General features: G+C 36.3%; 1 protein-coding gene across 1 annotated transcript in view; it reads right to left on the bottom strand.

Annotated features, from left to right (window-relative positions):
* Window positions 1–23,999, bottom strand: part of LOC118624726 (activating transcription factor 7 interacting protein) — a 125,258-nt gene extending 101,259 nt beyond the window's left edge. Inside the window, exon 1 of the mRNA XM_036253199.1 lies at window positions 23,901–23,999. The gene's annotated coding sequence lies outside the window, so the exon portion shown is untranslated. The remainder of the gene's footprint in view (window positions 1–23,900) is intronic.
* Between the last annotated feature and the right edge of the window lie 2,424 nt (window positions 24,000–26,423).

The following is a 26,423-nucleotide window of genomic DNA, read 5'->3' as shown; positions in this document are numbered from 1 at the left end:
TGCAAAATGAGATGTTAAACTAATTGACCACTTAGGTCCATTCATATAGAAAATTTTATGATTCTACATGGCTTTGCAAAATAAATTGTGTTGCCTAAGAGGAACATAAAAACTAAAAACTCAGATTTTATCCCTCAGATTTTTGGATCATCCACATTTGATCAACTTCAATAGTCTACAAGATTATACATCCTTTTTTTTTTTCTAGTCGTCACCCAAGGATATTTTTCCATTTTTTGTTCAGATAGAGTGGGGGAGAGAGAGAAAAAAAAAACATCAACATGAGCCCTGGCCGGTTTGGCTCAGCGGTTAGAGCATTAGCCTGCGATCCGGAGACCTGGGTTCGGTTCCCGCTAAGGGCCCGTAATTCGGTTGCAGTTTGTCCCTGGCCCTGGTTGGGTCGCGCGGGTGGCAGCCACTCGATGTGTCCCTTTCACGTCGATGTTTCTTTCTCTCTCTCCCTCTTTCTCCTTCCCACTCTATCTGAACAAAAAATGGAAAAAATGTCCTCAGGTGAGGATTTAAAAAAAAAGAAAAGAAAAGAAAGAAAAACATCAACGTGAAAAGGACACATCGACTGGCTGCCACCCGCACGACCCAACCAGGACCAGGGACAAACTGCAACCAAGGCACACGCCCTTAGCGGAAGCGGAACCCGGGTCTCTCTGGACCACAGGCCGACGCTCTAACCGCTGAACCAAACTGGCCAGGGCTCAAAGATTATACATCTTTATGCTTGTGATTTTTATCGCTTTCTTTTAGGCTTGTCTATACACAATACTCCACTGTCTTATGACCCCCAATTCCAACCGCATTCAATAAATTCCTCTGTTTTGGTCTAACAACTCTTTGTCTTTCTACTTATATATAAAACCCAGTCACTCCATCTCAACTATCTTCCCAACCCAACATTTTCCCAAACAGTGGCTCAAGAGAAGTCTGAAAACATTTTCCAACTGTTTTAGATTTGTGTGTTCTCCGCACCAAGAGAAGCATGACCTTCTCTCTATCCAACCTCAAGCACATTAATCAAAATTGTTTTCTTTCACCCTGGCCAGTGTGGCTCAGTTGGTTGAGTTTGGTCCTGTGCACCAAAAGGCCTCAGGATCAATTCTCGGTCAGCGTATATGCCCAGGTTGCAGGTTCATTCCCGTCAGGATTCGTGCAGGAGGCAATCAATCAATGTTTCGCTCTCGCACTCTCTACCCCCCCTTCCTCTCTCTCTAACAATCAATAAAAACATTTTTTTTAAATTGTTATCTTTCTACTATCACCATTTCTCCAATCCTAGTGAAATTGTTTACTGAGAAGAAAAATACAAACATAAATTTTTATAATTTAAAAGAACATTTATTAAAACAATAAATTTTAAATGCCTAAGCAACACTATCAAAAGTCAACAGAAAACAGTTTGTGCCCCTGAAACACAAGTGTGGCTTCTTTACAGCTGGTCTCTAATTTTTAATTACCCAATCATGCAGTAATAAATGACCAAGTGCCTTTCAGAATCAAGAGAAATAGAAGTCCCACCTAAAACTAACACTTCTAGGTTGCAGAAAGAACCTGCTGCTTAACTTCCATAGAGAGGAGGCAAAGAGCAGAGAACTGCCTAATGTAATTACTTTCTTCCTCCACTTCTCTAAGCTAGCCTCCCTACCATTCTTCACTTCATCCTACTTACCTCCCCACACTCAGTTCCAAAATTATTATATCAGTAATATATTTTATCATTGGCCATAGTGACATTGACACACAAATACTTGCATTTCTTTATAAATATAATCTTCGTATCTTTACAGTACTAATTATATATTTTTTATTTTATATAGTTCTTTACTTTTATTTCAGTGAGTTTTTTGTATGCAATTTTTCATGCATCCAAAAAAAAGAATAATATAACAAATGCCTGTGCACCCTTCACCTAGCTTAAGGAGTAAAATATTAGATTCAATTGAATTTTTAATTAATACATTCACTTTAGTTTTAGACTCTTAAATTCATTTTGTTAAAATGGTGATAAATTTGAATAAATGGAAATGGAACTGATAAGGGTGGTATTGGAAAACTTGACCATGTTGTATGTATATACATTATCTAATGAATGTCAAGGAGCCACTTGTGAAAACATAAGCACTCTGATTTTGATGGTGAATTCAAAGTGGTACATTTACACTAAAACTTTATAGTTTAAGGTCAGAAAAATGTCATCTCTCTGTATGTACCAGTTGGTGTCACTACAACTGAGAACACAGTAACAGGACTATAATGAAAAGAGATCTAAAACTGATTTCTATGTAATATAAACATCCTGTATGCATGAGTAATATTCATATTTGAAGCCCACTGTTAGTTCAATTCAAACCTGAGGAAAATCAGAAGATGAAGACAATTTTTTTAAAGACCAAATTCAAATATGGCATTCAAAATCTCCTGAAAATTAACATTAAACCATCTACAAATCCTATTACTAAAACTAAAACAAAAAACTTTCCAGTGGTAAGAGACAGAGAGGTAAGGCCTGAGGAAAGGGGGGGGGGGAGGTACAGAAAAAGGACCTGAATCTCTTACCTGTGGGCAGCTTGATATTGTGAAAAGGATTTCCTCTTCTGTAAATCACTGCTACTTAGTTCATTTATATAAACATTGAAAGCTAATGCAGACTTCTAGATCAGCCTTCTTGAACCTAAATTCCTTGTTTGGTTGATATTCTTAAGAAAAACAGGAATACAGTAGATTGGCTACATATTAAAATTCCTTTCAAACAGTGGTTAACATCTGTTGTGTAGTTTGTGCAGCAAACATCCCATTAACCACAAAAACCAAAAAAACGTCAGATAGTATGTCAATGAAGCTCACAGAACACACAAAGCACATTTTTCCAAAGGACTGTTGCAAGTGAAGATGTCTAGAATCAGAATTCTTTTGTACTGCTTTCTATGCTGCCAACTATTAGGTCTGCAGCAACTGTGTGCAGTGAAGTACCTCCCACATATTACCCAATAGTATCAATAGGCATAAATCTATAAAAGCAGAATTAATACTTAAAAGGCTTATTATAGCTTCTCATTATTCTACATATTTATGTGTCAACTGTGGAGGTCTCAGTACTCTTATTCTAAAGTATCAACTCTGTTCTTTCAATCCAAAAGGCTGAATTCTTATACACTCCAAACAGAAAATCCATGACACATATTATTTGCTGCCCTAGCACAGGCAGACTGCAGTTACAGCTAGCTGGCGCCAGTAAGACTGATTTACATAAAGCAGACCTCATTTCATGACCAAACTAAAGGAGAATACTGCTGAGTAAACCCTCCCCCAATCGTTCCCCACAGGCACTGACTGGCTCTAGAATGTATCTAGTTACCTATTACTAATATGATTCAAATCTAAGTAAAAGAAGAGTATCAACTTATAATTCTTATATAACTTGAAATTCTACGCCCACTACACGGAAAATGTTTAACCCCCCAGAAATTTTCAAAACCCTTAGTTTATTTGTGACATGGACCAGTATGATTACATAAATCCAATGATTCCTATTTTTTTAACAATCATTAAAATATAAATTATAATTTACCTTCATTAAAAGCTGTCCTCATTTTACTCTACAACTGCCTTTTAAATTTTAATCAATCACTTAATGATCATTAAATTGATTTGCTTTAAGAACCATAGTACTTTATGTTTCACCAAATAAAAGACAATGCATCTACAGGAATCTCTATTACGATGGTTAAATAATTCATATATACCACTCAATATTACTAAAGCATGTACTCAATATCAAACTTAGGCATGTTAAATTTTGTGTTTTGTTTTAATTGGCCAGATACGACTGGGTAAGAGTTGAGTCATTATCTATAAAGTCCTTTAAAAAAAAATTTAGTATTGCTTTATGGCCTATTAATAAATAATTCTATTAACTCCACTTCTATTTTTCCACTTATTTTATTGAATGTAAATATATTAAATTTCATTTTCAAATAATAATCCAGTCACTAGTTTAGAGCCACATCTAAAATGATAAAATGAAAAGTATTTAATACACTAACTAGGGGTTATCCAAAATATGTTCCTTATTTTTAAATCATATTTTCAGCCATCTTAAAACATAGTCTTTAAATTATCCTTATTACACAATAAAAATTAAACTGGCTCTGAGTTAAGGGGATAATAAAGTTATATATCAACAGGAATTGGTAGACTTTAATAACTGGATAATCCTAAATGTTACTTGGGTTGTATCTTTGATAAGCAGTAATAGATTTCCTCATATAACTGTCTTGTCAGGATCTGTGCTCCCCAAGCAGCAGATGAAAGGACAAGGACAAATATAACTAGCACTCATCTGGCTACTGGCTGCCTTTTCCACTCTACCCCAAGCATTCTCAATCCCTCAGCATTTTAACCTTCTTGTATTTACTGTCTTCACATGTCTCCTGACCCAATGTAAACTCACTGAGGGCAGGGATCTTGTATTTTGTATTCCAACCATGAAAATAGTGCCTGGCAAATAATCGGTACATAATAAGTGTGTCAAATTTGTTGAATCACGTGATCAATTCACAGACCATTTTTGTGTTCACTCCATCATGTTGCCTTAGCATAAACAAGATTTCTTGTTTTGTCCTCTGGGAGCTCTTTAAAGTCTTCACATTGAAAATTAAACACCTTGCTCTCTGGTATTTTTACTGTAAATCAACCAGGCCCCTAACGACCTCCTCTCCCTAAAGATCCTTTTCTCAAGTACCCAGTAACCTATATTTCTACCAATTCCATAATGATTGGGGGGGGGGGGGTAACACAAAAGAAGAAAATTGTGGAGAAAACCTTGTGATGCAAAAGAATCCAATATTTATTCATATCTTATTTTGTGCTACACATTGCACTAGGTACTTTTTATTTCTTCTGTTCATTTAAATTCCAATAGCAACTCTGTATGGTAGACTTTATCCCCATTTAAAGATACAACAACCAATTAGATCAAGTTGCTTAATAGTATTGTTGGAATATTTTGTGTCTTTACTAAAGTTTTGCCTCCATGTTCTACCATTTACTAAGAGAGGGATATTAAACTCTTTAAACACGATTGTGAATTTATCTGTCTCCCTTTTGTTCTATATCTTTGCTTAGTGTATTTTGTTTGCTTTTGTGTGTGTGTGTGTGTGTGTGTGTGTGTGTGTGTGTGGTACGTGCCCCTAGCGGGAACTGAACCCGGGACTCTCTGGTCCGCAGGCCAACGCTCAACCGCTGAACCAAACTGGCCAGGGCTGCTTAGTGTATTTTGAAACTTTGTTACTAGGTACATACACATTGATAATGATTATGTCTTATTAAAGAACTGACCCTTTTATCATTAAAATATACCTTACTTCTATTCATAAAAATAAAGATACGACAACTGAGGTTATAAAAATAAGCAACTAGCCTCATTCTGCAAAACATAACGTGTGAGACTAATTGAGCACTTAATATAAACAGGCATTATACTTTGAGCACTATATATACAGTTCTCATATAAACTTTTAACTAGTGAGTGGAAGAACATGAATTCATCTTAACTGTTTGACAACAAAATTTGTGTTCTTCCCTGGCTCCTTACCTAGTCCAACCACCTCCCTCATTGAATGCTCAAGGAATGGCATTATGAGTGTAATTTATCTAAAACAATAGAATTACCAGATAAAAATAATTGTTTCCTGACTTCTATACTAATACTTTCTACTTTTCATGCTATGATACTTCTAATGTCTGCAAAGAAAAGCACCAGGTCAGATGGCTCTGCTGGACAGTTGTGTCTGGTTTACTTCTTCAGGGAAGGTAGCCCTTAGACAAATGCAAAAGCAACTCCTCAGATTTCTCTCTTTGTATTAAACTCTCTCTTTCATTAAACTAAAAAATTCACTGAGTCAATGAACACTGTTTTCATCATTTCATATTCACACATTAATGACTAATAACAGATTGCTACAAATTACTAATAGAGCAATTTGTGAAAGTTCTAACCTGAGCAAGTTTTTTAAGTCCCTTATTTGAATAGATTTTAAGCTTTCTCCCAAATCACTTTCTCTTTTGGGAGTGTGAGAACTAGGAAAGCAGGGGAGTCAATGTTTCCTGCGCAAGTTAACTGCTTTTTCAATTTTCACTAGTTTTCTCTCTAACTTAAAAACCATCTTCCGGAAAACAACATTCTTTTAGCACTTTCCTAGAGTTACCATTGTCATGGCATTACATGAATACTAAGAAGCTGGCTTTCACTCTGGAAAATGTGAAATTCAAATTCATATCAACCAGTGTGGTTCAGTGGTTAGAGCGTTGGCCTGCATACCAAAGGGTCCCAGGTTCAATTTCCAGTCAAGGGCACTGACCTGGTTGCAGGTTCCACCCCAGACCCCGGTCAAGATGCATGTAGGAGGCAACCAATCAATGTGTTTCTTTCTCTCTCTCTACCTCTATACCTGTCTCTCCCTCCCTTCCTTCTACTCCATCTAAAATCAATGGAACAATATCCTTGAGTGAGGATTAACAGTAACAACAAAAAATTCACATCAGATCATGTTTATAAACTACCGTATTTCATGGATATTACAGTATACCTCATTCACATACTTGAGACTGTGAATGGCATATAAATATAAATATAGATACAAATTTTAACAAAAACTACATTTACAGTAGCCTCTGAAATAATCTAGTCTAGTGCAGTCTATTAGCTTACTCATTTTAAGTGATAAAATCTAACAGCTCAACCAATTTAGACAAAATTCTTTTATAAAATATATTTCATTTATTTATGTGGTAAACGTCATATCATGAATATAACTTTTTCTTATTTACTATCATCATTAAGAATACCAAGAGATAAATGATGTCTTTAAACACAATGATAGTCTTTAAAGAAAAGACAACATATTAAAAGACCTTAGTATTTCTCTAATCTCTTCTTGCTGATGTTACTGTATCTGTTTCAATCAGCGAATATGGTACTCTAATATAAAAATCAGGACAAGGCTAAAGGTTAGTAAATGTGCCATATCTTCTAAAGAGTAAAATGACTTTACATATGCTACCTCTCCTATTAAGTGAAGTAGGCTAGATTTTACTTATGTTTACTTTGGGTTAGAAGCTTTATTTTAAATATTAAAGACTGCCAACTATCTGTCAAATAAGTAGGATAACGATGTAAAAGGAACAGCTTATAGGGCATAGCAGGTAATGTGAATTAATGAAAAGAAGAGAACCAGATGTGAAGACTAGGCCCTATCTGAAGGGTACAGTAGCTACTCAACTGTAAATTATTTTTCTCAATCAGAAACACACTCCTAGTACTGCCTAATCTATTTTTCAAGAGATGAAACACCCACATTTTTGTGTAAAATCTGACAGCTTTAATTGTTAACAACCAGAGAAACAGGACAGCGGATAAAGAATAAAATAAGTCTGTTGGCTGCCAATTTGTGACCACTGAAAGAGAACTACGCTGTTAATAGTCTCATCTGTACAAAATAGAAAACTCTAGGCCCTGAATTCAAATCATCCCTTTACAGAAATATTTTTGTCACTGTATATTTGGAGAACTCAGCCAGACCAGAAGTGAAACATTTCTCCTACTCCTCTGTGCAATGTAAACATTCTATATTAGCTAAGTTATTTAAAAGAGTAGAGCCCAGTAGTGAATATGTATTATTAAGTTGATATATTAGTTAGCACTTCTTGCTTCTGAGTGTGTTATGTAAGAAGTTTCTCATACTTTATAAACATATCATACTCCCTGATCCAATCACATTTGATAAAGCACATGACATCTGAGAAGCAAATAAACTGAAAAGCATTCAATATTACTGGAAAATTTGCATGCCAGATATTTGTGGAGTATTTCATGTACTAATAAGAAATTTCATATAAACTGATCTTCAGCATATCCTTGCCAAACAGATGGGAATTTCCTCTCCATTTTATAGATGAGGAAACAAGAGTCAGAAAATGGAATATATTGGCAAATGTAAGAAAAAGGTAGCAAAAATAGAATTTACACTTAGGTTTGAACTCTTGGTCTAGTCTCTTTACACTACCTCAACATTTCCCTTAAAGGCCTATGTTAATGAAATGGCTTATGAAAAAGGGTAAACAAATGGGGAGAACAAGAAGTGAAAATAATAATATAAAACCTCAATTATCTAGGTCCCAGATTTATTATTACTATTATTATTATTTTTATCCTCACCCGAGGACATTTTTCCACTTTTTGTTCAGATAGAGTGGGAAGGAGAAAGAGGAAGAGAGAGAGAGAAAGAGAGAGAGAGGGAAACATCGACGTGAAAGGGACACATCGAGTGGCTGCCTCCGGCAAGACCCAACCAGGGCCGGGGACAATCTGCAACCGAGGTACGTGCCCTTAGCGGACACCGAACCCAGGTCTCTCTGGACCGCAGGTCGACGCTATAACCGCTGAGCCAAACCGGTCAGGGCGGTCCCAGATTTATTATGCCCTCAGTTATTCAACACAATAAATAACCTGGAATTCAGCACTGAAAATATGAGACTGTCACCAATCCCAAAAGTAATAATCCCAGTGGGGTCTAGTTTATACTCATAGATGCAAAAACACAGCATGGCACTGAAAGAATTAACAATAATATGCTGAGTAACCAGAGTGTTGGTGTTTCCTCATGTACAAGTAGTAATCAGTGGAGTCATCTTGTGGGGGGTGGAGGTAAATGTTATAGTCCACAATAGAAGGCAAAAAGAGTAGATCATTAAAATTTTCCTGAAGTCATACTCTGAAGATCAACATAAATGACCAATAATTTCAACCTAGCCAGTTTTTCTCCAGCAGTAAAGAATACCAAACCAAATACACAGCTTGTATTTTGAAATTTTTGAAATACATTGAGTTATTCATATTACGAGAGGCAGGACAATAAAGGATGATTAAGGTCACAGCACATTCACTGTCCTGTCACACTCTCTCCAGGGCACAACCTTACTGAAAGGCATGGTGGCTAGAATCTTTCACACGAATTAAATTTCTTTTTCTGTTTTAGGACAATTACATAAAGTAATGTTCAGATTATAAGAATATACCCATATTACATAAAAGAGTCCCAAAAACTTCATAAAGTAATTAATGAAAGTGAAATGATCATGCTAAAATGTTGATGAAACTGAGAGAGTGACCCCAAACATTTTAGGCTACTCAATACTTAGTGAGAGAGAAAAAAAATTATTAAAAAAAAACAAAAAACTAAGAACAGGTATGAACACAACTTTGTGGGAAGGCAACAATTTTAAATTGCTGAATCATGTAAATATAGATATAATACTCTCATGAAAATAAAAAGAGAACATAAATAAATATATGTTCTAGAACACTCTCAAAACTAAATTCCAGTCCCTTAGCGCCTGGAGCTTTACAAATAAACAGCCTACATCCTAAAACTAATATAAGATCATAATTGTCATATGTGATCTGGTTTCAAATTTTTATTTTCACCATAGCCTAATGTTCTCATTTTATTATCAAACTTATAATGTGTTATAAATTTACATTCTAAAATAAGAACACAAAAATAAAATAACATGTATCCTTTTATATACTGGGAGCCTTCAAAAGAATGTAATGTGCAAAAGTTGCTGTTTTTTTAAAACGTTGCTGTATTTAGAAAGTTCAAAACTTACTGTTCTATGTCATATTAGTCAGGGATATATTCATAATACTGTATTGACAAAGCTAGAGAAATCTACTATACCATTTAGAAAAAATTTTTAAAGTACTTCAATTTAAACATTAGTGCTGATAGTATAACTGCTCTGCTATCTGAAATATTACGTGAATAAGAATTTCATTCTCCTGCCTTTCTGGGTCATTGTGGACATACAATATCTCAATAAATGTTTCTACTTCTGAAAATACTGAAACTAAATTTACAAAACTATTGTATTATATTACTTTAAAATATACCACAACTTTAAACTAAAATGAAAGTGAACATCAACAATTAATCAGTTAATTAACTAAAACAAATGAGTAATACTTCAGTTTTGTTAAATTAGAATACATTAGCTATAAAGAAGGGATAACCAAACCTAGATGATGTGAACTTATTTCTAACTTCAAAATCTACATTTGAATGCCAATTAAAGCAAAAAGTAATTAGGATACAAAGTTGGCTCTATTTAAAATGTGAAAGAATTGGATGGCGGGAAGGAGGCAGGATAATGAGAAAAAATTAGAATCCATTGTACAAAAAAAGTCTAACAGTGCTTTTAAAAAAGTTATTTCTGTAGCTATGATTTATATCCAGAGAATTAACATTCTTCCCAGAAATCTACCAAACAATACTTCAAACACACACACACACACACCAAGAAAAATCACTCTTTCATACAAAACAAGATTTAATTATGGCTTTTTAAAACTCTATTCAGATTAACATACTGTTTTTAATCTCTACAAATAAATATCAAGCAAACTAAAATATCCAACACAAAAGGAATGTTGTTAATTAGAACCAGAAAAACACTATTGGGTGATCAAATGTTCTCACAATGACAGAACATAAAATGGTGAGAAATTACAGGAATTTAACCTTTGACCTCACCATTCTATTCACTGTTTCCACAACAGAGGCTTAAAGGTTCTATCAGCAAACATTTCAACTTCCTAGCAAGCAAGCTCTAAGTTCGCTTTCCTGTATAAATTCAGTAAAATTCAAATATTTTTAAATTAAAGTCTTCAAAAATAAAGAGTAATTGCTTCTTACCTCTGGTCTGATGCATGTGACAATTCTCCACACTGGCATAGTGGCTGCCTAAGCAGCTACAAAGACTAGGCTAGCAGCCATTTTGAGACAGCTGCACTGTCTCAGTTGCACTAAAGTGTAATTAAGATGGCTGCAACGTGCACTCAAGAACTAGCACAGTGAAAACTCAGTTATGTATCAAACAAAGCCCCTCCCACTTTGTCAGCCTGCAGGAAACTGAACACAGACAACAGCTAATGCATATACTGCAACAAACAATGCAGCTACTCAGGACATAGAAAACAGAGAAGGCAGCAAGCCAGTTTTGTAACATAATGCCTGTGAATCCGGACTTGCAATACAGACCTTGGGCACATCCAGATCCCAGACAGCTGGAAGTCCATGCCACATATTAGCAGTTACAGAGATGGAGCCAAATCACACACAGCAAACATCAGGGAATTCGCTTGAAAGAAAGCCTCCATTTCAGTCCAGAAAAAAAAGTCAAACTCTGCTCAAGGCCCTTTTTAAAAAATATTTTATATTATTTTTATCACAAAATGAATGCCAATTTGTATAATTTCTGGAAAAATACGTTATTTAAATCCTGATAGTCAATTTCCATTTTTACAAGACTAATTAAAAAGATTATTTCTTAGAATCTAAGCCCCAAAGTGTTCAAATCTAGCAGAACGGTTAAAGCTTGCAATCAAATATTTGAATCTTGACAATAATTTTAAATAACTGCTGGGGAAGGACTAGTCATTAGAACTACGATGGCAACAAAGTTTATTTTGATTAATCTGCTATAAAAATGAAAGCATTTCTCTTCTGTAATCCAGATAGTCAAAAAGACATCTTCAGGTAAGTGTTTGGTCCCAGGGAAAATTAAATTTCATGCCTCTCCACAGACCTCCCAACATTTTAATATAAGTGAAAAACAAATAAAATAAAGAATGTAGATACCCTTGGGGAGGGGGGGGTACAAATAGAGAAAAAAGGGTAAAATTCAACCTGAAACTGGGTATATTAACAAGACAAATATGGGAGTGAACCCAACAAATGTGTCTTGGCAGTAACCTACTCATCAAGAAAAGTGAAGGACAAAAGCAGAGAAAGAACCTATTTTCTTGATAGTTCACATCAGCTAGGAAATCCACCTTTTCCTTCTCTCTTCCTTGGTGTATCTTCCTAAAATTTAGCTGTCCTGTGCTCTTATCTATTCACCACCTGATGTAGGTACTTATTAAAACTTGTTTATAAGGGCAGCAGGGGGTTAGGGGTATAGCTAAAAGGAGACCGGTCCCATAAATTGATGACTGTTCAAGCTGAGTGATGGGCACATGAAGTTCATTATTTCATTCTATTTCTTTATACATTCTACATTTTCCAGTAATAAAAGTAAAAAACAAAAACAGCTTTTAAAAGGTTCTTATTTGTTCTCCAGGAGGCAAATTGGATAATGTATGTAAGTCCTTTATCAGAAAAAAAAATTATATTTGATCTAAGCTATATTAATTCTTCAAAAATTATAACCAATTCTCTGAGGTGGCTCAAATCTATTTGTTCAAAGCAAGAGGTTGGTAAACTGGGAAAGATTAGCACAGAACAGACTTTACTATAGCACTGGAATAGGACTAGGGTTAATGAAGAGACGATCAAATCAGAGCTGCTTGATGAACAGTTTCTGATATTCAGGAAGCAGCTTCTTTTGGAAGTCTGTACCAAAAAGATTTAAATTATGTAACACACCCTCAAATATTCTAGTCATGATCCAACCTAAATTATCTTATTTATATCACTGTAATTAACCTACTTATTGATAATAGGAAAGGAGCAAAAGGAAAGCCAGACATCGTAGTCTTGTCAATTGGGAAGCTTTGCCAGGAAGCTACAACTTGACATTCCCCAGGGGTCCATCAAAGGGGAGATAGACATGCCCAGTAAAGTTGGAGTGGTATAGGTAAGGTGCTTACAGTCAGTCACACCTGAGAACAAAGGTCAAAGGCTAGAATGGGTGTGGCCACTCCAAGGGAGCAAAATTAGAAATATTTAATCCCCTAAAAAAAGGAATTCATTCTCTTGTTGCTCTGTGTTCCTCATGTGCTCTTGCTACACTTGGGACTCTTGGGACTTGTGTGACTCCAGGCTTGTGGGGCTCTCCTGCATTTGCCCATATGGCCAAGAACAGGGAGAAAAGTAAAAGAAACAATAGCGGGAAAGATTTTGGGTGATGGAAAATAAGCAGATCAACTGGTAACTAACCTAGCAGTTCCTAAAACATTATATTCCATGCTGCACTGGGAATAGGTTAAAATGAACCAATTTGATTAACATGACAGCAACTTCAAAAAACATAGGATTAGACAAAGTAGGTACTTTGGAAACTGGAGTGAAGGGAACAAATAGTAGAATAGTATAACTAAAAAAGGGACTAATGAAAGCTGTTTGTATAGCAGTAATATACCTTAAATGCCGTCATCCCATTCCACTGAATACTTGTTCTCCCCAAATCCTAGCAAAAGACTGAAAACAACATCTAGAGTTTATGAAAGCAACAGCCCTGGCGGGTTTTGGATCAACACTTAGAGCATCGGCCCGAGGACCAAAGAGTCAGGGGTTCGACTCTGGTTAAGGGCACATACCTCAGTTGCAGTTCAGCCCCCAGCTCTGGTTGGAGTCATGGGGGAGGCAGCCAGTTGATGTGTCTCTGTCGCATCAATGTTTCTCTCTCTCTCACTCTCCCTCCCTCCCTCCAACTCTATCTGAAGGTAAATGGAAAAAAAAGAAAAAAGAAAAAAAATGAAAGCAACATACCAAGGAGAGAATTGTCTGCTGAACACAGAGACCCTTAGTCCTCTAGCTCCATTACTCTCCAAGAATGCAGGCAATCAAACCTTGAGTCTCTATGTATGAACATGGAAGACTATTCTCTGGTGGCATTTAACAAGCCCAAGATACAAGATCTTAAGATCTTGGGAGCTCCCAAAAACAGCCCACCCAGAACATCCTATAGTGAAGTTCAAAACTGACAAGTTTAAATATTTTATTTAAATATTCTAATCAATTTTTTTTCTTCTCTCTTTTTTTTTTAAAGAAGATATCTCTCTGTCTCACTCAACTAGTGTTCCATTACATTTTTTATTCATCCTCACCTGAGAATATTTTTCCATTGATTTTTTTTTTGAGTGGGAGGGAAGAAGGAAAAGAGAAAGAAGAGAAACATGAACATGAGAGAGACACATCAATTGGTTGCCTCCTGCACAACCCCAAATAGGGCCAGGGATTGAACCTGCAACCGAGGTATGTGCCCTTGACCAGTAATCAAACCCTCAACTCTTTGGTCCATAGACTGAGGCTCTAACCACTAAGCCAAACTGGCCAGGGCCTAATCATTTTTAATCTTTCACAACATACAGTAAAACGCAGTTCTCAAGCATCTCCCATCTTGAATTCTCAACCAAGTTGTTCACAGAAAAATGTCTCGGTCACTGAGCAAACTTCAGTTCTGGACCTGACAACACTTTCATGCTGACATGTCATCAAGACAAAAAGCATCTTTCAAGCCACAAAGGAGAGAATGTGAGTCAGTTTACTGCTAAACCTGAGCTGTGAATATTTTTGTGGGGGTTTTTTTGTGTGTTTTTTTTTTGCTTCAGTTGCTGGCAAAATAGACGATTAGTACAATTTTAAAACATGAAGAGGCCATCAAGAATGCTAATGTTTCTAAGGGTGTAAAAGAAACGATCACAGGCAATTAAAGAGGTACTAAAAAACTGTTGTTGATTTAAATAAAGGAAAAGCAGTTAGCAGGTGACAGCATTTTGGAGGCAGTAACATGTGAAAAAGCAAAGATGCCACATACTGACTTTCTGAAAGACACCCTTGGAACTAGTGCTGAGAGTGATTCATTTAAGGCTAGTTAGGGGGTAGTTTGATAAATTTATGAAAATGAATGGTTATTTATAGATTAAACAGTACATTAGACATGTACTATATATAAGAAAAGGTTAAAACAGCATCATTTGGAGGTCTGGAACAAATTAATTCAATTTACATTATTTCTATAGGGAAAAAAAGTATTCAGTTTTTGAACAAATCACTTCTTGAACAGACTTCCAGAAGGCATTAAGTTTGAGAACCAAGGTTCCATTGTATTTATGTAGTCAGACAAAGAAAAGGAACATAACTAAGAAAAGTCTAACATGGACAACAAAGACTAACAAAATAAATAAAATAAAAAAACACAAAGTAATCAACTATGCAGGAAAACATCAAAAAAACTAATATCCACAAATAGAAAAAAGTATTGCATTCATGTGTCAAGAACTAAATACTATGGGAAAGGAACGAAAAACAAATTAAGAACATGACAGCCATGGCAGTGTGGGTAAATGGTTATTAAAGTGTCAGCCTGCACACAGAAGGGTCAAGGGTTCAATTCTCGATCAGGGGCATATACCTGGGTTATAGGTTCAATCCCTGACCACAGTTGGGGTGTGTGCTGGAGGCAACCAGTCAATGTGTCTCTCTCACATCAATGTTTCTCTCTCTCTCCTCCTCCTCCTCCCTCCATCTTTTCCATTCGCTCTAAAAAAAAAAATCAATGGAAAAAATAGCCTTGAGTAAAGATTAACAAACAAACAAACAAACAAAAGAACACTATAGAAAAAAAACAAAAAACTCAATAGAAGAATTGAATGATAAAGCTGAACAAATTGGGGGGCGGGGGGTATTGTAAATGAGAGAAAAACTAAGAAAATTAGAGTACCCAACCAAAAATTCACATTCGAATGACAAAATGGCAGAAGAAAGATATTGCCAATGAAATCATTAAAGAAAAATTTTCAGGCAAGAGTTGCCAAACTGAAAGGATCTGATGAATGCCGGCCAATGATAAACTTTCAGAATACTGGAAACTAATAACAGATTCTACAAGCTTCTAATGAGGGGAAAATCAGAAATAAGAATGGCTTCATATTCCTCAGTAGTAATCGAAGCAAGAAAATAATAAAACAGTGCCTTTAAAATTCTGAAGAAAAATGATTTCTAACCTAGATTTCTATACCTAGCCAAACTATCAATCAAGTATAAAAATAAAGGGCAATTTTCAGACACACACAGGCTCAAAAAATATATCTCCCATACAGTTTCTCAAAAAGTTACCAGCAACATGATCCGCTCCCCCTGATGACAGAAGTAAATAAAAAGGCATGGAATAAAAAACAAGCATTCTGCACAGAAAAGAGGTGAAGGAAATCCCCACAATGGTGAATAAAATTCTAAGGAAGACAATGTTGTATCAGATATAGAGAACAACTAGGCTAGACTTGAGCAATGGGACTCAAGAAACAAAAATGAAGTCAAGATCCTTGCTGCCACTATACCTAAGGGGTAAAATGTATCTTCTAAATAAACATCAAAAGATACTTATAAAGGACTGTACCAAATCATCTTAACTATTTCTATATGTAAGAGACTCATGGATATAGATATTCTGATATAAAGTTGACATTACCTCCATTAATCAATATATGTCAAAACTGTATCAAGAGAACAGGTCAAGATTCCTGTGATTCTGTTTGGTGCAATTTTGTGTTAAGTAGATTATTTAAAACTTAGATCACTATATCAAAAATTACCTAGGATTAAATAAACGGATTTAATTGTGCTTAATTTTTTAAAATATTTTTATTGATTTTTTTAAAGAGGGGAAGGAAGAGGGAAAGTATGAGAGAAAAACATTGATGTGAGAGCATAACAATGGGCTGCCTCCTGCATACTTCCTACCTGGGATCAAGCTTACAACCTGGCATGTGCCCTGACTAGGAATCGAACTGGCAACTTTTCGGTGCACAGGACAACACCCAACCAGCTGAGCCACACCAGCCAGGGCTGTGAAGTAATTTTTTTTTCTTTACTCGTTTTAGAGAGAATGGAAGGGAGAGGGAGAGAGAGATAGAGACATTGATAAGAGAGAACATGAATTGGCCTCATCCTGCATGTCTCCCACTGGGGATCAGGCCCACAACCTGATCAGGAGGTCACCAGTTCTATTCCCAGTTAGGGCACATGCCCAGCTTGTGGGCCCAATCCCCAGAGGGGAGCATGCAGGAGGCACCCAATCAATGTTCTCTCTCATCGATGTTTCTCTCTCTCTCTCTAAAATCAATAAAGAAAAAAATATTTGTTTAAATGTCTATGTTAACCAAAGAAGAAAAATTGTGGTTTCAGTATTATAGAACATTTTATCATAAAAACCTATTTTCCTGCTTCTAACTTCATATTTGCACTATTTTCATGTCACCATGTCCTAAAGCAAATTAAAAATAGAAGTGTAGTCCTATATACTCTAACAATTCATCCCTATTAACATATCAGCACTACAATACCAGTAAATAATACCTTAGTAAAAAGTAACAGGTATCACAAATTTCCCCAGAGTTCCTAAAAGCAATACATTTTTGTGGGATCTGTAGAAAGAATATCATATTCATGAATACAGAAAAACAAATATTATAAAGATTTAAACTTACCTCAATTTAGGTTTAATGCAATTCTAAATAAAACTTCAAATAGTTGCTTTTTAAAAATTTAACCAAATGAATCTACAGTTCATGTGCAAAAACAGGGAAGACTAGCTTTAAAAATTGTGAAAAGAAATTATGAGTATACATTTATGTAGTTTATAACACTACAGCAAATAAAACAATTTAGTACAGCTATATGAAAAGGGCCCAGGATATAGTGGTTGTTAACCTGCTTTTAGATTTCGTATCACGTACTACTGTGAGAAGCTAATGAGAACTATATCTTTCCCCAGAAAAAAATGCACATATGCACATTCATATAATATTGGTGTACATGAAGAATCTAAGGAATTCTTTTTTTTTTTTTTATTGATTTTATTTTTTTTTATTTTTATTTTTTATCCTCACCCGAGGATATTTTTCCATTTTTTGTACAGATAGAGTGGGAGGGAGAGAGAGGAAGGAAGAGAGAGAGAGAAACATCGATGTGAAGGGACACGTTGAGTGGCTGCCACCCGCACGACCAACCAGGGCCGGGGACAAACTGCAACTGAAGTACGTGCCCTTAGCGGGAACCGAACCCGGGTCTCTCCGGACCGCAGGCTGACGCTCTAACCGCTGAGCCAAACTGGCCAGGGCTCTAAGGAATTCTTTAAGCCCATCTATAAGAACCCCAAAGCCAACAGACCCCCAAGTTAAATATCCCTAGTAAATGAAACAGAACTGATAGCTTTAGTTTAAACCTTGTAGGATCAAAAGAAACAACTCAAAGCAGTGAGAAAGGAGATGGCTCACCAAAACAAAATTCTAAGAAAACAGTGCAGTCCTGGCCAAGTGGCTCAGTTGGTTGGAGCATCATCCCATACACCAAAAGGTTGCGGGTTCGATTCCAATCCCCAATCAAGGCAAGTATGGGAGGCAACAAACTGATGTTTCTCTCTCTCCTGACCTTTCTCTCCCTCTAAAAATTAATGAAAAGAACCCTGGTATGTGGCTTAGTGGTTGGGCGCTGACCCATGCATGAAGAGGTCACTGGTTCGATTCCCAGTCAGGACACATGTCCAATGGGGGACATGCAGGAGGTGGCCAATCAATGTTCTCTGTCATCCATGTTTCTTTTCTTTATTTTTTTCTTTTTGTTACAGATGTTTCTCCTTTTTTTCCCCAGTGACACTCTCCTCTCCATCCCCCCCACCCCATCCCTGGCTTTGTTGTCCATGTCCATTGGTTATGTGTACATGCATGTAAGTCTATGGTTTATCTCTTCTCTCCCCCCACGAACCCTCTTCTGAGGGTCATCAGTCTCTACCCTACTTCCACGTGTCTGGGTCCACCCTATTCCTCAGACTGTTCATTATATTCCACAAATAAGTGAGATCATGTGGTATTTGTCTTGTTCTGCTTGGCTTATTTCACTTAGGCTAATACTTTCCAGATCCCTCCATGTCGTCTCAAAGAATAAGAGATCTTTCTTTCTTACAGCTGCGTAGTACTCCATTGTGTATATGTACCACCACTTTTTTATCCATTCATCTACTGATGGCCACTTGGGCTGTTTCCAGATCTTAGCTATTGTAAATAGTGCTGCTACAAACATGGGGGTACATATATTCTTTCTGATTGGTGTTTCAGGCTTCTTAGGGTATATTCCTAGAAGTGAGATCACTGGGTCAAATGGCAGTTCAATTTTTAATTTTTTAAGGTAACACCATATTGTTTTCCATTGTGGCTGCACCAGTCTGCATTCCCACCAGCAGTGTACAAGAGTCCCCTTTTCTCCACACCCTCACCAACACTTGTTGTTTGATGATTTTGTTGATGGTGGCCATTCTGACAGGTGTGAGGTGATACCTCCATCATCAATGTTTCTATCTCTCTCTCTTCCTCTCTCTCCCTCCCTCCCACTCTGATGATAAATAGAAAAAATATCCTCAGGTGAGGATAAAAACTAAAAATCAGTGAAAATGTATCCTTGGCCCTGGCCAGTTTAGCTTAGCGGTTAGAGCGTCGGCCTGCGGTCCGGAGAGACCTGGGTTCGGTTCCCGCTAAGGGCACGTACTTCGGTTGCAGTTTGTCCCCAGCCCTGGTTGGTCGTGTGGGTGGCAGCCACTAGATGTGTCCCTTCACGTCGATGTTTCTCTCTCTCTCTCCTTCCTCTCTCTCCCTCCTTCCTCTCTCTCCCTCCCACTCTATCTGTACAAAAAATGGAAAAATATCCTCGGGTGAGGATAAAAAAAAAGAAAATGTATCCTTGGGTGAGGATTAAAAAACAAAAAACAAACCCAGTTTGGCTCAGCGGTTAGAGCATCAGCCTGTGGACCAGAGAGTCCCAGATTCGGTTTCCGCTAGGGGCATGTACTTTGGTTGCAGTTTGTCCCTGACCCTGGTTGGGGTCGTGTGGGAGGCAACCACTTGGTATCTGTCTCTCTCTCTCACATGGATGTTCTCTCCACCCCCACCCCCCCACCCCCGCCCCTCATCTGAAGATAAATGCAAAAATGTCCTCGGGTGAGGATTAAAAAAAAACAAACAAACAAAAAACCAGTGCATTTGACTATGTAAAAATGTAATGCTTCTCGCACTGGGCAGTATGGCTCAGTTGGTGGGAGCATTGTCCCATACAATGAAAGGTCTTGGGTTCCATTTTGGGTCCGGCCACATACTCAGGTTGTGGGTTCGATTCCTGATTGAGGGGAGTCAACTGATTGATGTTTCTCTCTCACATTGATGTTTCTCTCTCCCTTCTTTTCTCTAAAATCAATTTAAAAAATAAATTATTTTAAAAAAATGTTTAAATGGAACACTTAACATATAAAACCATGAGCAATTTAAAAAGCAATATAATTTTAAAACCTGCACAAAATATGAAAAAAGGCTAATCTATAAATAGCTGTTACAAATATATAAGAAAAATAACTGCCACAAAAAAGGTCATACAGCTAATTCACAAAATGATGAGAAAACTGAATATATATTAAACATTAAAAAGTTCAAGTTCAGCCCCTGGCCAGAGTTCAGTGGTTAGAGCACTGGCCCACATACCAACAGGTTGTAGATTCAATTCCCAGTCAAGGGCATGTACTTGGGTTGCAACTTTGACCCCTGGCCCTGGTGGTGGTCATGCAGGAGGCAACCAATCGATGTGTCTCTCTCACAATGATGTTTCTCTCTCTCTCTAACTCCCTTCCTTCCACTCTAACAAAAACAAAAAAGTGCAAGTTCAACCCAAAATACTAACATGAAAGAATATATGTACCCCTATGTTCACTGCAGCATTATTTACAATAGCCAAGATTTGGAAACTGCCCAAGTGTCCACCAGTAGATGAGTGGATATAAAAAAGCTGTAGTACATTTACAATATGGGATATAACTCTGCTATAAAAAGGAAGAAAATTTTACCCTTCAAAACCATTTGAATGAATCTGGAGAACATTATGCTAAGTGAAATAAGCCAGTCACAGAAAGGCATGTACCATATGATTTCACTCGTATGTGCAATTTACTTAATAAACTGAATTACCAAGCAACATAGAGACAGACTCATAGAGAGAGCAGGCAGACAGCTGTGGGGGAGGGGAGGATTGAGCAAAAAAGGGGGGAAAAAAAAGAATATATGGACTTAGACAACAGTGTGGTGATGGTGTGGAGGTGAAAGGGGGTTAGTGGATATGGAAGAGGACAGAAAGGGATAAGTAGTGATGGAAAACAGAAAATAAAATAAATATTTAAAATGAAAAAACAGTTCACGTTCATCTTTTATAGAAAAAAAGAAGTTAATGAGATACTATTTTCAACCACCAAACTAATGGTATGAAAAATGCTGTTCAAAAAAATTAACTTTTTATCAATTTTGTAAATTATTTTAAAAGCCCTTTGAAACAGTAATTTCAAAGAAATATTATAAGATGTAGATCATGATTCATGTAAAAGGATGTTCACCCTAGCATTAATTATAATAGTGAAACGGGCAACAAGCAAAATGGTCAACAAGAAAAAAGGTTTAGTAAGTCACAGAACACTCTTAAATAGAGATAATATTATGTGGCCATTTAAAAACGTATTTAATAATTTTTAATATTTTCACAATATAATATATAATCATTAAAAAACACATTCTGAAAGAATAAAATGGGAAAATATCCACAATATAATACTAAGTTAAAAGTACAGGAATAAGATTATGATCTAACTAAAAGCAGATCAATCAATTATTATTGATCAATTTATCAACCATGAAAAGGTCACAAAAATCACCAAAACACTTAGAGTACTTATTTCTAAATGTTAATTTCAATGTTCCAAATGTGCTATAAGTAAAAAAATTTCTATTTATATCACAATAAAATTATAGAGAAAAAGGACAATTTTAATGGTTTATGGCTTAATCAAACCTTTTTATCTGAACTAAATTGTATAATGCTTAAAATTGACATAACTAAAAGGATTAAAAATAACCCCAGTAACTTTTATTCATTCCTAGAGTAACCTAGTTTGAAAACTTATAGAGGCTGTACATGTGTCAAAATTTTGTGGCATCATAACTATCAAAGTAAAATTTCAAAACAAGCTTGTTATTGACAGAGTATCAATGAACAGAGTAGATGTTCAGACAATTCATTAATCTTAGTTTTAAGTTTATAGATCTATGTTTGCCTTTCTAACAAACATGACAGCAAAACTGTCCCACCAATATTTACATTGTTCATTATGTTCTTCAGTGTTTTCAAGTATCTCTTATGATCTTCAACATTAACCTAAGAGGCAATCCTTTGTATATTCAAATGAAAACATGAGCTTGAATACATAAACCAAAATATTTCACTTTCCTGGAAATGCAAAGTGTACCATGCCCTAAGATCAAAGTTCTTTTCTTAACCTAAATATGTTATGTGTCTACACATACACACAGATACAGAAAATGCAACGTATTTTTAACTCTAAAAAAACACCAGAAACAATGTCAAAGGAGGTGGGGGAGGGGTCTTCTGGGTAAACCACCCTAGACGCATAAAAGGGAAGAGAGACTGCACAACTGCCCTCTAAATATATTTCTGTGTAGGAAAATCCAGAAGCCCAGGAATTATATATCAGCAACAAATTTTCTGTCAAGAAAAAAGAATATTTCCTATTCCACTCTACCTCATATATATCACTTTTTTTTAATCCACCAAGCACAGTATTCCTTTCAACTACATCTTGTTAATACTACTAATAGTACTTGTTTTACGCAATAAAAATGTCCCTAAAGCGACCAAGATTATAAAGCAATAGCCACTTCTTCATTTGACAGGGGACTTATTTAAACTTACCAAGAAACTAATTGTTATGTATACAAACCACAGATGGAGCATATGAAAACCATTTACAAGTTTTTAGCCCAGTAAGAAATAATTTGCACAATGGCAGAATTATATCAAATCATATAAAACTTCTCCCAGGGGTGTTATGTAAGATTCAAATATAGTAACACTACCATTTTAAACTAAAATAATCAATAACATACTTATAACTACCTTCTTTAATGAAGTAAAACCAGGAACGCACTTACAATTTAAAACAACAAACACAGTTTATCTTATACATATGTAGATTGGTAGTGTATTTTGTAAATTAACTGATTTTTTTTACTTATTTTTCACTTAATTTCCTCTTAAAGGCCTCAGTGTAGTTGGAAGTTCTTTACAGAATTATCAGAAAAATTTACCAAGTTTTATATTTTATAGATCATAAATAAAACACTAAGAAAATGACTTAATTTTAAAAGAATAATAAAGTGATCTAACTGAAGCACTAATAGACAAGTGATCAGAGACCGAAAAAATGTGAAACTCAAATGCAAGGATAAGAGACACAAACTAATTGAAATTAAAACTTCATTGACTTAGGATCAAATATTTTCTAAAAATAAATACCCAAAGAGATTGAGATTTCTTTTTAAACACCATACAGTCTTTCCAATGCCCCCTCCCCCTCATATTTCCAAAACTCAAGTTGTTTCTGTTTTGTAAACATTCCATAACAGCACTGGTAAAAACAGGGTTAAAAATGTCTTTGCAAATATGCAACTCAAATAAATGCACTTCCTGTGTGAACACCACTAGGTGCTGATCTTCACCTTTCTAAATATAAACTTGAATCCAGCAAAACTCTAAAAGTGACATTATAATCAAGAACCATAGGTGACAATCACTTTTACAGAAAATTAAGTCCACAGTCTCTCAAGAGAATCGGAGAAATAAAAGAAAACAGTTTAAGGTCTGCATAGAAGTACAACATAAGCGAAACGTTTTTCTTAAAAAAAGTGAGAATTTGAGGGCAACAAAATGTAACCCCTCAAGAATGAGGAAAATTAAATCTAGAACCCAAATGGCGTCCAACAAGAACATTAGATCTTGAAAATGAATATTGCGCTTGCGCAGCCACCGCCCCGCCAGCTGCACAACTGCAGCTAGAGCCCGACCCCGCAAGATCACGTGCTCCCATGCAGCGCCAGCCCGCAGCTCCGCAACCGCGCACGCGCAAACACAACTCCTGCAGCCGCCATAATGCGGTCTTGACTCTTCAGAAATACAATAGTAATTTAAGAAAATTTGGTCATAACAGCCCCTAGTATGCACATATACCTTTCCGGGGGGAGATGAGGGAGGGGGAACCAAGTTCCTTCCCACAGCGCCGATCAGCGCAGCCGTCCCCAACGCTGCCGCCTCAGTGTCTCGCGCGCTTCAGTCGCTGCCGCCGCTGCCGCTGCCGCCGCCGCCGCCGCAGATTCAAAAACAAACCCGCTTCTCCCTTGCACGCGGGAGGCCGTTATGCAAATTAATGTGGGCGGGGCTAGATGGTCGTACTGTTTGCCACGCCTTCTGTGCTATCAGCCAATAGGCTCACAGACTGACTGGTCCCCATGCAAATTGCCTGGTTTTTTATTTGAATGAGGAAAATTGGCCCCGCCTCCTGTCGTGGAAAAGAGGAGGTCTGAGGTGGTGGCGCTGCGCCTTTCAGCTGCAGTGTGAGGTGTGTTTGTCAGTGGAACTTCCCTCAACCATTGAGTCGCACTTGGTGAGCGCCCTCTATGAGTTTTAGAAAGAAGGAAGGAAGGAAATAGGTAGGTGAAAGTTAAAGACCTGAGGGAAAGTTTTTCAGAATAGCTTAGAGGATGTTGATTTGTTCATTATTTATAAGAAAAATTCACAAAGTGTGCTTTAAACTAGAAGTAATGAGGTAATGAGGAAAACATCTTTTCTTTCGGTTGTTTTGTGCCAGAGCAGGCACTTCCCATCATACACTTCCACCAGAAGTTGTATCCCTCTTTTTCAGTTTTACACTGGGAGCCAACCCTTAATGAAAGCCAATGAGATGTAGTGGAAAAGGTGCTACTTGATTGTGACTTCTGGGCTCAAATCCAAGCACTTGGGGTTACTTGCCTGTTACTTGGAATAAATGTGTTACTCAGTTTTTCTCCTCTCTAAAATGGTGAGAATGCCTGCAGTTAAAATTGATTGGGAAGACTAAATGATAGGAAAAGTGATTGTGTTTTGTAAAGCAAAAAGAGCCCGACAAATAGATCGTAGAGTTTGGTTATTGAATTTTAATGTAATTTCTTCGTTAAATTAAGCTATTCATTTAATATTTAACAATTTCTATATCAGGCCTGTCCTCAAGAAATCTGTACTATAGTGGAGGAGACAGAAAAGTAAACAGGAAATTTTTGTGATGAGAAATTTTGTGCAAAGTGGTTAGTACTTATTTTCATAATTTGGGCCTCTCAATTTAGTTGATACTGAGTAACTTTTAGGAGGACCACCTAATCCAGACTTGGAGAATCAGTAATGCCTTCCCAGAAGAGGTCATCTCTAATGTGAGAACTGATTTAATAGATTTCTTACCATAAAGATGAACTTTATTGTGAGAGCAATGAGGAATCAATTAAAAGGTTTAAGTCAGGAAAGAACACAATTAGATTTTTTAAATTGAATTTATTGGGGTGACATTGGTTAATAAAATGATATAGGTTTCAGGAATACAATTCTGCAATACATCATCTGTATATTGTATTGTGCGTATACCACCAAAGTCAAGTCTCCTTCCATCACCATGTATCCCCCCTTTACTCTCTTCTACCTTCCCCCAACCCCACCCCCTTTCCTCTGGCAATCATCATACCCTTGTATCCATCAGTTTTTCTTTTTTTGCTTCATCCCGTTATCCATCTCACCCAGCCTCCACCCCCACCCACTTGACAGCTGTCAATCTGATCTCTGTAACTATGAGTCTGACTCCACTTTATTAGATTATTTTGTTGATTAGATTCCACATATAAGTGAAATCATACAGTACTTGTCTTTCTCTGACTGGCTTATTTCACTTAGAATGATAATTTCCAGGTCCATCCATGATGTTGCAAAAGGTAAGATTCCCTTCTTTTTATGGCTGAGTAGTATTCATTGTGTAAATGTACCACAGCTTTTTTATCCACTCATCTACTGATGAGCACATGGCTGCTTCCAAATTTTTGCTATTGTAAATACCGTGCAATGAACATAGAGGTACATATATTCTTTCAAATTAGTGTTTTACGTAAAACGTAACTAGATTTGCATTGCTTAATTGCTAAGCTTTGTAAAGTACTTAGCACAGAACATAGGTATTCAATACATTTTAAATAGAGGCTCAATTTAACATTGTGTGCTATAATTCATTTAGTATATAGGTGCTCAATTAGAAAATGCTCAGTAAATAATAAATATTAATATTGATATTAAAAGTTCTACTCATAATAAGAGAAATAGGATTGGAATAATAGAGTCCATTAGGTTTCTGTTTATATGTCCTCTATAAGAAATAAAAAGGAATCATTTTTATAATAGTTCACTCTCAATTATCCAGGCTAATGACAAAAGGAAAAATAATTCAGCATTAACTGAACAATTCATTAATTTTCTTAGATATGCTCATATTCTAGACTTGCCTCCCTAAGACTCCAACTCAACAGTTTTATTGTATTTGAATATCTCCAAATATCCTCTATCATTTATAGTCTCTTTAACTATATTTCACCTACTAGTTGATCTAACCAATGACTTTATTGTTTCATTCAACAAGTACAGTATCTAGTATGTGCTAACACTATTCTAAGCACTGAGGGTGCC

This window comes from Molossus molossus, unplaced genomic scaffold, assembly GCF_014108415.1.
Source record: "Molossus molossus isolate mMolMol1 unplaced genomic scaffold, mMolMol1.p scaffold_m16_p_10, whole genome shotgun sequence".
Taxonomy (NCBI): Eukaryota; Metazoa; Chordata; class Mammalia; order Chiroptera; family Molossidae; genus Molossus; species Molossus molossus.
This window is presented reverse-complemented; position numbering and strand designations above follow the sequence as displayed.